This window comes from Bufo bufo, chromosome 3 (assembly GCF_905171765.1).
Source record: "Bufo bufo chromosome 3, aBufBuf1.1, whole genome shotgun sequence".
In the NCBI taxonomy this organism is placed as follows: Eukaryota; Metazoa; Chordata; class Amphibia; order Anura; family Bufonidae; genus Bufo; species Bufo bufo.
Window position 1 is genome coordinate 441,361,663 of NC_053391.1, and position 12,782 is coordinate 441,374,444.

Consider the following 12,782-nt stretch of genomic DNA (forward strand, 5'->3'; position numbering starts at 1 on the left):
TTCCCCTGGATCTATTTTTTCTCTGCTCAGGTAGTCTGCTACTGTGTTTTCGCAGCCCTTTAAATGGATGGCGGAGAGCGACAAGGTGTTCTCTTCTGCCCAGGAGAAGATTCTCATTGCTACAGCACCCAGCAGGCGTGACCTTGTCCCTCCTTGGTGTCGTAGGTATGCCACAGCTGTGGTATTGTCGGATAGAATTTTTAGATGATGACCCCTCAGTAGGTCCTCTCCTTTTGTTAAAGCTTCGAGGACAGCGTACAGCTCTCTGTAATTGGAGGATCTTCTCCTTATGTCTTCTGGCCAAGCACCCTGTAGAAGGTGGTCTCCTATTTTTGCTCCCCAGCCTTCGAGACTTGCATCTGTTATTACCTGAATGGCCGGATAGTTTCGCCACTGTAGACCTCCAAGCAGCCTTCTTCTTTCTTTCCACCAGCTTAGATCTGATTTTACGGACTGAGGAATCCATACAACTTTGTCTAGGTTTATCTGTCTTCCATCCCATACACTTAGGATCCAATTTTGGATTACCCTTGTGTGGCTTTGGCACCAGGCAACCGAGGGGATGCAGGCAGTTAGACTTCCGAGAAGACTCATGGACCGTCTGATGGAGCATCTGTGAGAACTCTGAAATATTCGGATCTTCTCTATTAATGCTACGGTTTTGTCCTGGGGGAGAAAGGTCTTTAACAGGGCTGAGTCCAGTTCTACGCCTAGGAATCTTATTCTTCTGGATGGAATCAGCGTGGATTTTTTTATATTTATGATCCAACCCAGACTTTCTAGGAACTCTGAGAATCTCCGAGTTGCAGACAGATTTTCGGCTTCTGTATTGCCAAGAATAAGGAAGTCGTCTAGGTATGGGATAATTGTTATGCCTTCCTGACGAAGATAGGCCACCATTTCCACTACCACCTTTGTGAAGACCCTGGGGGCCGAGGAGATGCCGAAAGGGAGGGCGACATACTGAAAATGGTGGATCAAGCCGTCCGGCCCTTTTAGGGAGAATCTTAAGTACTTTTGAGAAAGATGATGGATAGGGATATGGTAGTATGCGTCTTTGAGGTCGATTGACGACATAAACGCTCCTTTCTGTATTAGGGGAATAGTGGATGTGATGGTTTCCATCCTGAATTTCCTGTATAAGATGGATCTGTTTAGAGGTTTTAGGTTTATGATGGTTCGCAGGGATTGGTCTGGTTTTTTTACTAGGAAGAGGGTGGAGTAGAAGCCTTTCCTTTGTTCTAGTTGCGGGACCCTCTGAATTACCCCTAGATCTAAGAGGTCTCGGACGCCCTGCCATATTTTTGGAAGTTCTGTTTTGCTCTGGGATGAGATGCAGAATCTTCTTGGGGGGATTGAAGTGAATTCTATTTTGTAGCCTTGAGAGACTACGTTTAGAACCCAGGGATTTGAGGTGATCTGCTCCCAAGATGGAAAAAACCCCCTCAGTCTCCCCCCTACTCTGGCGTCATTGCTGTTTATTTTGTCGGTTTTGGGGATTGAGGATGAAGCCTCTCCCTCTTCCCCCTTTGGGATAGCTCCATCTGCCCGTTTTTCCTTTCCCCCTGTAGGATCTTTGCTGGGGCTGGAACTGACGAAAGGGCTTCTTTCTAGACTCCTTGTCCTCCGGAAATCCCTTTTTCTTATCCGCCGCTCCCTCTAGAATTTTATCTAGAGTGGGCCCAAAGACAAACTCCCCAAAAAATGGGATAGAACAGAGTTTGGCTTTGGATGCCTTGTCCCCTGACCATGCTTTCATCCATAATGCTCGCCTGGCTGCGTTAGAGAGAGCAGCGTCTTTGGCTGAGAAGCGGATGGATTCCGCGGAGGCATCCGCTAAGAATGCTTTGGCGGAACGAAGGAGTGGAATAGACTCCCTGATTTCTTCTCTAGGGGTCTTATTTTTTAGGTGTTCGTCCAACTCCCCCAACCATATATACATAGCCCTGGCTACTGAAGTTGCTGCAATGTTTGCTTTTACCCCAAACATTGCTGATTCCCAGGATCTTTTTAGGAGCCCGTCTGCTTTTCTGTCCATTGGATCACCCAATTGGGAAGAATCCTCAAAAGGAAGAGCGGTTTTCTTTACAACCTTCGCAACCTGTATGTCGACTTTGGGGGTCTGATTATATATTTTGCTTTCTGCTGGGTCAAAGCAGAGTCGGTTCCTGAACTCCTTGGGGACACCTAATCTCTTCTCAGGATCTGCCCACTCCTCCATTATCATTTCCCGTATATTCTCGTTTATAGGGAAGACGATGGAAGTCTTGGATCTAAGGCCGCCAAACATTTCATCTTGAACGGTCCGGGGTCTAGGGGTATCCTCGATTCCCATTGTGGACCTGACTGCTCTGAGTAAATCTTCCATCTCGTCTGTGGAGAAAAAATATTTTTTGTCCTCCTCCAAAATTTCCCCCTCGGACAAGGGGTCCTCAGCAGGAATCTGTCTGGATGTGACGGAAGCTTCCTCTACATCCTCGCCCTCAGATGAGGAGACGACCGACAGTTTGCGTTTCTTGGGAGGGTTAGGGACACTAGTAGGAACAGACATAGAGGCCAAAGAAGATTTGATTTCGTCCGTAATAAAAGTTTTCATTTCGGACAGGATATCTGGTTGCTCTTCCTTCCATATTTCAGCAGTGCAAGGCTTGCACAGCCTCTTTTTGTAAATTTCAGGTAACCTTCTTGAGCATGCACAGCACTTTGAGAGCTTTGCTTTAGTTTTAGAATCTTTGCTGCCCTGGAGGAAGCAACCAGATATACCGTATTCAGAATTGTAACAGAAGTAGAAATTTAAAAATACAATTTCCCCCCAGAGGGGACTCACTGTACTGATGGCCGAAGGGTCAGAGCCTTCCTGGCGAGGAGTAGGTGCTTCAGACATCGCGGTGCAGCAGTCAAAGGCTGATACCGCGGTCTTTTTAAATTCTGTCCCGGCGTCTGACGTCATCAAGCAGCGCCCTCGACTGATAGCGTAAGCCTGCGCCGCACCAGCTTATAGAAAAAGGTACGTGCGCCGCCCGGCCCGCCCATAATGCGCTTCATGCGCCGCACCACTCCTGCTGCCGGTCACCTGTAAGGAAGGACGCCAAGCGCCGCGCGCGAGGCGCCTTGTGAAGCCGGCACCCCCGACTATTACCCAGAAGAGGGAAGGAAGTCTGAGGTAGGGAAGGACCGCAGGCCTCAGCATAAGCTAAGACGAGGGTCCTCGTTGCTCCAAGCTGGCCAGCCTTAGCCCCTGCCGTGGGAGGCCAGCAGGAGATTCCTGTAAAAGAATAAAGCTTGCTACCCTCCAGGAAGGAGGGCTCTCTCTACATGTTGGCCCCTGTAGGGGCAGGAAAGCACTGAGGAGGTGGAGGGGTGGGGGGAATTTAAACTCTCTATGTGTTCCTGCCCCTACAGAGGTCAAGGGTCAATCTCAATGTGGGCCGTCATGGTGGATGAAATGGAAAATAAGCCCTCACATGGCTATGTGAATTGAAAAATAAAAAAGGCTATTGGAACATGGGGAGGAAAAATCCAAAAAGCAAAAATGAAAGTGGGGGTTAAAGGGATTATCCCATGACTAAATTAAAAAATGAAAATCAGACATCATATAGGAGATGACCATCTCATGCACACTGCCGTTGTTCGGCCGTGCCTGTATTGCGGTCCGCAATATGCGGGCACTGGCCGTGTGCACCCTGCATCACGGATGCGGATCCATTCACTTGCAATAGTTGAATGGTTCTGGATCCGTCATGGCAGCCGCACGGATGGCGTTGGGGACCGCAAATTGAATAACTCAGTGGCTATACAAAATGATTACTTTCAAAAATATTCAGATCCAGGACACGTTTTAAAAGTGTAGAATATTTGTCATTTAAAATGCGATGTCATCTGTTCAGAGAGAACCAGCAGGGCCCCCTTGTTCTACTAGTTCTTTCAGTAAAAGGCCATTGTGTCCGGCCGATGCCGTCACAAAGGTCAGTGGTAGCCTTCCTAAACAGTGTGCTCATTCAGCGCCGGCCTCCAGAGACAATGCTGAACAGACTGCTTTCTATAGAAGCTGACAGCGATCACACTGGTATCATCTGTCTCCAGCCCAGGAGAAATTAAATCTAAGTGGGGCTTGTGTTAATGCCATATGTATTGCAGCCCTCTTACAGCCCCGAATGTCCCTGTCCTTACTGGTCACCAGTGCTGAGTGTCCATATTACTGGTCTGTAATTACAGCCTACAGGATCTGGGCTCTCAGCTCTGGAGATGTTTGATAGACCGGCTTACAGGAGCGCAGCTTCAGCCCTAGAAGTGACGTGGTCGGATTAAAAATAGACTTGTATTAGTGATGTCAGCAATTAGTGAGCCGGCGGCTGATGCGGCCATCGTGTGCTGCAAGGAATTAATTATAAGATGAAATCAAACATTGCCGGTAAATGGAAGCGTTTCAGAGGCGACCGAGCAACTGGAACATTTTTCAATTTGCATTTCTGCTTGCTTAATTAAATGGATCTATAAATACGGTGTGTGAAGGAGGCAGTTAATCAGGTGGCGCCGAAAATAGCATTGCCCCCACTACATCTCGCTTTCTAATTTTGTAAATCCATTCAGTCGTTTGGTCTACCCTCAGTGTTAGGGATGAGCGAATCCACTTTAGATGAAACATCCGAAGTCGATTCGCATAAAACTTCATTCTAGTACTGTACGGAGCAGGAGCTCTGTACAGTATTAGAATGTATTGGCTCCGATGAGCCGAAGTTATTGCTTCGCAAAGTCTCGCGAGACTTCGGGTAATAACTTCATAAATTAATTTGTACTGTAAAAAAACATTTCCCGAACTCTGGTTCTGTTCTAAGGTAACAGGAAGTAATAACTTCGGCTCATCGGAGCCAATACATTCTAATACTGTACAGAGCTCCGGCTCCGTACAGTACTAGAATGAAGTTTTATGCGAATCGACTTCGGATGTTTCATCTGTAGTCGTTTCGCTCATCCTACTCAGTGTAAATCTTCAGGGTGAGATTTCTATTTCAGTTCCTTCTGAATGTTCTTAAAGGGGTTATGTCATGAGTGATGTAAACAATGTACATCATACAGTACATGACAAGACCTTTCTAACCAAGCTAGAGCCAGCCCTGTACCTCACATGGATCCCCATTCACTGCTAGATTATCTTCAGCCTGGCAGCTCAGGGGACGTGTCCTTTCTGCTGCAGATCTGCACCTGTTCTGTGTTTAGAGCCGCACCTGGTTTTGACTCACAATCACTGATGGAAATCACTGACGTGTGAATGAGGCTTAAGTCACTTGCTGTGTTGTCAGTTGGAACTCGTTGTGGGCAATTTCTCTGCCCGTCTAAAGGTCCTTGATTCACTTTCCCTCGTACTTGGCTTACTTAGCGTATGCTCCCTTGCTTAGAACGGCACATTGTGGTTGTTTTTGAGGTTAAACCGCAGTTTTACGGCCTAGTTCTCGGCAGCGTGGTACACTACAGCCCGCAGGGTTTTCCAGAATTGGGTATATAATGCTCAATCAATATGAAGTGCCATGCAAAATTCTAATACCATTTTCTTTCATTTTCTTGCAGCTTTCAAGATCTCTGCCATCAGTGACTGGAGCCTTTTTTTTATTTTATTTTTTACAATTATGGAATATTCTCTGCTGTGAAAAGCATTAGGTATGTAACGCTTTTCTACCCAATGATATCATTCACTAACAGCAAGCAGGAGTCTTAAACTGTAAGGAATAGGGAATGAGTAGATTACAAAGTTGCACGTGATTAATTATAAAAAAAAATTTTTTTATATTTTTGTATTTTAAAGGGAACCTGTCGCCTACAAAATGCATAATAACGCGCCAGCATTACCTTATTGAAGTCTGTAGCATGATTCCAAAGTTGTCTTTGTACGATGTGCCTAAAGTCAGAAAAAGAGTTTTTCTCACTGCCCGCATGTAAATTAGTGTCTTAAAGTCGAGGGGGCAGCGACTCCCAGCACCCCCACCGATCAGCTGTTTGAAGAGAAGGCATGCCCACATACCAGTGCTGCCTTCTCTGCTCTGTTTACCTGCGCGCCGCAGCAATTTACGGTGGTGAGCAGGTGTAATTACAAGTATGGCCCATTCACTTCTGTGGGATGGCTCCATCTGTTGAGGTGAATACTCCAAAGCTGTCCCATAGAAGTGAATGTGGACGCCATACTTGTAACTACGCCTGCTGACTACTGCAATTGATGTGGCGAGCAGGTAAACGGAGCAGAGAAGGCAGCGCTCATATGTGGGAATGCCTTCTCTTCAAACAGCTGATCAGCGGGGGTGCCAGGAGTCGGAGCCCCGACAATCTGATATTGGTGACCTACCCTGAGGGTAGATCATTAACAATAGTAAAAAGCGGACAACCCCTTCAAATACCAGTCCCCTTCCGGTCTTTTAAAGGTGTATGTACAACCTCTCTGCAGAGCTGATCTGGGTCTGCTAAGCAGCTTGTGCAGTCACCTGGCCCCCCACAATCAAATGGCTACTGGGGATAAGCTGTATACATATTACTCATTGAGCGCTGTGTATGCAGCCATTGGGAAGGCAAAGATGATAAGTAACAATCCTTGCCTTCTTGAAGGGGAGCCATGCTGACAGTGGGCTCCCCCTGCTGGAGCTGCACGATTAGTGCACAGCTGTGGTCTCTGCAAGCATGTTTTTAAAACGTCCATACAGAGATGCTAGGGTGACCCCATAACAGTGATATCCACAGTGCTCCCATAACAGTGTGACTGTTATGGGGGCGCTGTGGATGTGACTGTTATGGGGGGCGCTGTGGATGTGACTGTTATGGGGGGCGCTGTGGATGTGACTGTTATGGGGGGCGCTGTGGATGTGACTGTTATGGGGGGCGCTGTGGATGTGACTGTTATGGGGGGCGCTGTGGATGTGACTGTTATGGGGGGCGCTGTGGATGTGACTGTTATGGGGGGCGCTGTGGATGACACTGTTATGGGGGGCGCTGTGGATGACACTGTTATGGGGGGCGCTGTGGATGACATTGTTATGGGGGGCGCTGTGGATGACACTGTTATGGTTATGGGAGCGCTGTGGATGACACTGTTATGGCAGCTCAGTATGAGTGATAGGGATCATGCAAACTACTGTGATCGGCCCAGGAATCCATGTGTCAGCCACAATTTCCAGGCCGACCTTGGCTCCCCTGACCAGATAAGAGACTGGCTGTATCATACATTACTGTCATATCGTCAGTTCGGTCAGGAGAGTGCGGTCGGCCTGGAAGCTGTGGCGACACACGGCCGGTCATGGTCTTATCTCACATGTATCACACATAGGTAAACCTTTCTGCAGTCAGGACCAAAAAAGATAGGCTTAGGCCTCATGCACAGGACCGTATCTATTCTTCTTTCTCCAAGTAGCAGATCTGCTAAATAAGGATACTGCCTGTGTGAGATGTGCATTTTTTTTTTCCAGAGCCATTGAGTTCTATGGGTTTTAGAACTGGATTATGGGGACCAGAATAAGACATGTTCTATCTTTTGCTGTACTGATATATGGATGTGGAAAGCACTGTGATGAAGTTCATGTGTTTCTCACATCCGTATGTCAGTTATGCAAAAGAAAAAAACATGTTCTGGTCCTCATAATGCTGATCTGAAATCCATAAAAATCAATGGGACTGCAAAAAAATGCGGGTCGCACACGGACAGTATCCTTATTTAGTGGATCTGCGTCTCGCAGACCGCAAAATTGATACGGTCGTGTGCATTAGGGTTTAGATACACAGCTCAGCAGGCTGTATCACAGGATAGGATTAGATACACATGTGTTTGGATGTGCTTGCTGTTTATTACACTCTGGAGATGGTGAGGGAAGAGCCTGTGGACGGTCAGTGATGGGATTTAGACACTGAGTGAAGGTCTGGGTGTAGAAAGAAAGACAGGCGCGTGTCCAGCCTGTGACTCATCTCTGTGCAGTGCAACCAGACTTGTGTATCAATAAAGTTATGTATTCAACAAAACAAGAAGGAGAGAAAGTAAACAGATCTGCCAGGATAATATGTCTTCCAGGGGGGCAGGAAAGCTCGGACATGAAAAACAAGTATTGGGGGCATATGTATGCAGGGAGAGGGGTGTTAGGAGCACATAAAAATAATTTTGATTTTAGGACCGGACAACCTCTTTAAGGTTCTTGCCTCTAATGTAGAATGTTGTGAGTTCAAATCCAGGCAGAAACATTTCAGAAATAGAGGCTAATAGACTTAAATACACTGGGTGTCCCCAAGCTTACTGACAACGCTTGGGGATACCCCCTTCATGTTCATAGCATGGACAGAGCCATATATGGAGTCAGAGCAGGGACTCCTAAGCCTCTGGGAACTAGAGTCCTGACTGTTCAATAACACTGGGGGATTCCCCATACAGCGATCTTCAGCATAGACCTGAGTGGGCCTCCTAGCAGTCTCTCCCTCCCCCCTGTGCCGCTGCCACCAATGAGAGGAGAGAGGGGAGGGGCTGTGGCCCCTGCACCACCAATGATAACTAACGGTTAATACATTACAAATGCAGGTGGCGGCAGAAACACATTGCCAGCATCCTGCCTCTGACAGGGCGCTGCGATCCGCAGCAATTAACCCCACAGGTGCCGCACCTGAGGGGGTTAACTGCCGCTGATCGCAGCGCCCTGTCAGAGGTCAGGTGCCGCCAATGTGTTTCTGCTGCCAGCTGTATTTGTATATTAAACGTTAATTATCTTTGGCTCCACACCCCAGTATTAAAATCATTGGTGGCAGTGGCTACAGGGTCTCCTCACCTCCTCTCATTGGTGTAGCAGTGGCAGCTTCTGGTCGGAGCCCCAGCAGTGTAATCCTGGGGCTCTGATCGGTTATCATGGCAGCCAGGACACTACTGAAGCTCTGGCTGCCATGGTAATCTCCCTGCTGCTGTGTGTACTATGCACAGGGCAGCAGGGAGAGTTTGAAGTCCTATTCACCCTGATAGAGCTCTATTAGGGTGAATAGGACAAGGGATTAAAATATCCCAGGTTCTAGCCCCTAAGGGGGAAATAGTTAGTTATTAAATAAACTGTAAAAAATAAATATTAAGTATAAATCCCCCCTTTCCCAATTTTACATATAAAATATATAAACCATAAATAAACATATTACATATCGCCACATTTGAAAAGTCCAAACTATTAAAATATGAAAAAAAATCTCCTATGCGGTGAATGCCGTAAAAGAAAAAAAGAAAAGAAAAACTGCGTGATTCGCCTTTTTTTCTTTTTTTGTCACCTTGTCCCCCCAAAAAATAGTATAGGACTGTTCGATTATGGGCCGGACGTTCCATAAAATGCGGAATGCACGCAGCTTTTTTTGGCATTTTATTTTTTTCGCGTGGTATTGAGTATTGCAATACTTTTTTATGGTATTGAAGCCGAATCAAAATTTTGGTATCGCAACAACCCTAATTACAAAGTTTCTTATATTCACGTTCTATTCATTTATTTAAACAAAAAGTTTTATAACTGGAGGTGCTCTTTAAAGGGGTTGTCTGGGTTCAGAGCTGAACCCGGACATACCCATATTTTCACCCAGGCAGCCCCCCTGATGTTAGCATCGGAGCATCTCATGCTCCAATGCTCTCCCCTGCCCTGCGCTAGATCGCGCAGGGCAAGGGCTCTTTTGTTTACAATAACACACTGCCCGGCCGAAGCTTCGGCCCGGCAGTGTGTTCAGTTACGTCACCGGCTCTAATGGGCATGCTTTAGCGCTGCCCTAGCTGTTTTACTAGCGCTGAAGCCTGCCCATCAGTGTCGGTGACGTCACTGGGCTTCCTGGCAGCCCCATGGAGAGCTTTGTTCGTCTGAAAATGCCTTTGCCCTGCACAATTTAGCGCAGGGCAAAGGAGAGCATCGGAGCGTGAACTGCTCCGATGCTCAAGTCAGGGGGGATGTCTGGGTGAAAATAGAGGTATGTCCGGGTTCAGCTCTGAACGCAGACAACCCTTTTAAATCTGCTCCAAGAATACAATTTTTCTCTGCACAAATATGTACCATGTAAATGGTATTTCTGTTACATTTTAGAGGAGCTATGGTGAAAAACAATTGCTCGCTTCCAAGATGTTAAAAAATGTGATTAGGACCATTGCCTTTGCATTATTCCATAGCAAATTACACAGCACTCTTCCCCACTGAAAGCTGGTTATACCCACTACATAAACAGTCCGACCACCTGACATTTATAGCGGCTTCCGCTCTCCCCCGACAGCGGACGTCGGGGAAGGTAAGGATCAGTCAGTTGGAATTCACCTGCATAAACCTTTTATTCTTGATGAGCCTCTGCCAGAGGTGCCCGCAGCGGCTTTCTGCCTATTCCGGGCACATGCATTCTCGGCCTAATGTGTCTTCTATGGCGGGGTTGTGTGTGTGTGGCCAGACTGACTTCTGGAGGAAGTAGTGCACGTGTAATCTCGTCTTGTGACTAATCGGGACATTTCATGCACATGTTTACTAGCATCTGAATTACAAAGATTTTTAGTCTCTTAAGTTCTAGTTCTTTTTGTGGAGACATAGACATATGTGTCATTTTCAGAATGACATTTGGATCATGGAGATTTTTGTGGTCTGTTGGGTTCTGGTGATTATGTAAAGATGTGTGGATGTAGGCTTAAAGGGGTTGTCCAGCCATATATATTGATTAACTATTGGCAAGATAGGTCATCAATATCTGATTGGCAGGGTCTGGTACCCCCGCCGATCAGCTGTTTGAACAGTAGGCTGATTACGTGTCGTCTCCTGTGGAGCGGTGGCGCAGTGTAATTACAAGTACCAGCTCCATTCACTTGAATAGAGCGGGTACTTGTATTCTGAGACACTCATGAATGTACAGCGCTGGATGTGCAAGATGTCTGCTTCTAGAAGATAAGTCAAGTGTAGGGTTAAATTATGATTATTATATATATTTTTTGTAATTCATGGTTTTATATTTGTGTGCAAATTGTTCTGCAACCCCTTGCAGTCAAATGGTTCTAACCCTGTATAGATCCAGCATAATACATGAACTCCTGAAGGTTCCCATGGGAAGAGACGGGCTGAATAATTGGAAATCTCCATGTATTGTGCATCGACCCATCATCTTCTTCTCTAGATGTCCCTTCTGCACTAGAAGAACAGTCAGTAGCAGTGTGACATTTGTCAAGGACAGAAGCTGGCTATTTGCTCTCCTGATCAGTAATGGTCTAGTCCCTGAATCTTTCTCTTGTCCTCACTGGACATTGCCATCCAGTGACCTGCCAGGAAGCCACCTTCTGCCTCCCCTGTCGCTGTCAGGCTGTGCATCCTCTTCTGCTTGTCATTCATAGAATCCAGCAATGCTTTCTACATCACTTGGTGCTCACATTTATATCCTGTCTGGCCGTATAATAGCACTGGGCAAGTGAATGAGCTCCGTCAGCATTTGGCAGTAGGGAAACCTGACAGGGTGAGATACATTGCACCTCCCATGCATTTCTCCAGCTGTTAGCATATTGTTCTTCAGTGACACACATCAGAAATCAGCCTGCATGAGGTGAGAATATTACATTGGGAATGTAAGCAGAACGTGGAGAGAGGAGAAGGGAGATACTTTAGTGAATATAATAAAGGATTTATGTTGTGAACCAGTCTGCCCTCATGCCTGGTTTTATATGGCACTGGCAGACGCCATGCCGCCAGGCACAGATTATGATTCCTCACTTTGGTTTCTGATCTGTGTTTATTTGCCCATCTAATTTATTTCCTTCATATCTGATGCCAGCTTCTTAGGAAACCAGGTGACACATCAGCATGTTCCTGTATTGTGCAAGAACTGGAGTATCTAGTGGATTCTAATGCCATGACTGCCAGGCAACAGTGCTGACTAATGAGCTGCCACGATGCCAAATTTTGGTTCATGATATGTTGTATTGATCAATTTCTTTGAGGGTGTTCCCATCTGAGACATTTATGGCGAGCACGCTGCACATATGTGACTTTCTCCATTTACTGCTATGGGACTCCCAAAAGCCAAGTGAGCGCACTGATATTAGTGGTTGCATTGGGTAAAAAAAATTTGTTGCACTAATTTTCAGTCTGCAGACTTCATTCGTTCATTCATTTTCAGACCCCCTGATATGCAATTTTTAACCTGCTCCTAGTTTCAGACTTTTCTCTTGTGGGTGTATCCCTTCTAGTAATGCAAGCTGAAGCTCCAGTTTCCAGGATGATGCTGTCTTCCTTAGCTTTTCTTATACAAACAGAGCTTCATTCCTATACTGATTTGCTCTTCTACGGATTTTAACCCCTTAGTGACCACCCACACGCCTTTTTACATCGATCACTTAGGCCGGCCGCCACTTTTTTTTTACGGCGGCCCAGTCTAAGCGCTGCATGGGTCCCCCACATGAGGAGTGCCGATTTGGGCTGCTTAACACTTTACATGCCGTGGCCAACGGCGCCCGCCACATGTAAAGTGCTGACAGAAGGAGCGGACTCTCTTTGTCTCCCATCCGCACCCCGCAAATGCGATCGCGGGGTGCCGATGTGTGTGAAGGCTGGCAGGGATCTGAAGTAGGCCCCAGACCAGCCTTGAGTAATTTCCAACAGACTGCTGGTCAATGTCAGAATAGCACCTACATTAAAATGCAGTGCACTATAGGGATAATGCACTGCAGTTTAAAATCAATCAAAAAGCTGTCTGGAATAGTCCCCTTGTGGGACTTTTAAGTGGTAAAAAAAGTTAAAACAAAACATTCATTCGTTAAAAAAATCCCATTAAAAGAAATACGCTTTTTT

The 12,782-nt window shown here is 46.4% G+C and overlaps 1 protein-coding gene across 1 annotated transcript in view; it reads left to right on the forward strand.

Moving 5' to 3' along the window:
* The first annotated feature begins 5,602 nt into the window (after positions 1–5,602).
* Positions 5,603–12,782, forward strand: part of NCK2 (NCK adaptor protein 2) — a 36,522-nt gene continuing 29,342 nt past the window's right edge. Inside the window, exon 1 of the mRNA XM_040425052.1 lies at positions 5,603–5,655. The gene's annotated coding sequence lies outside the window, so the exon portion shown is untranslated. The remainder of the gene's footprint in view (positions 5,656–12,782) is intronic.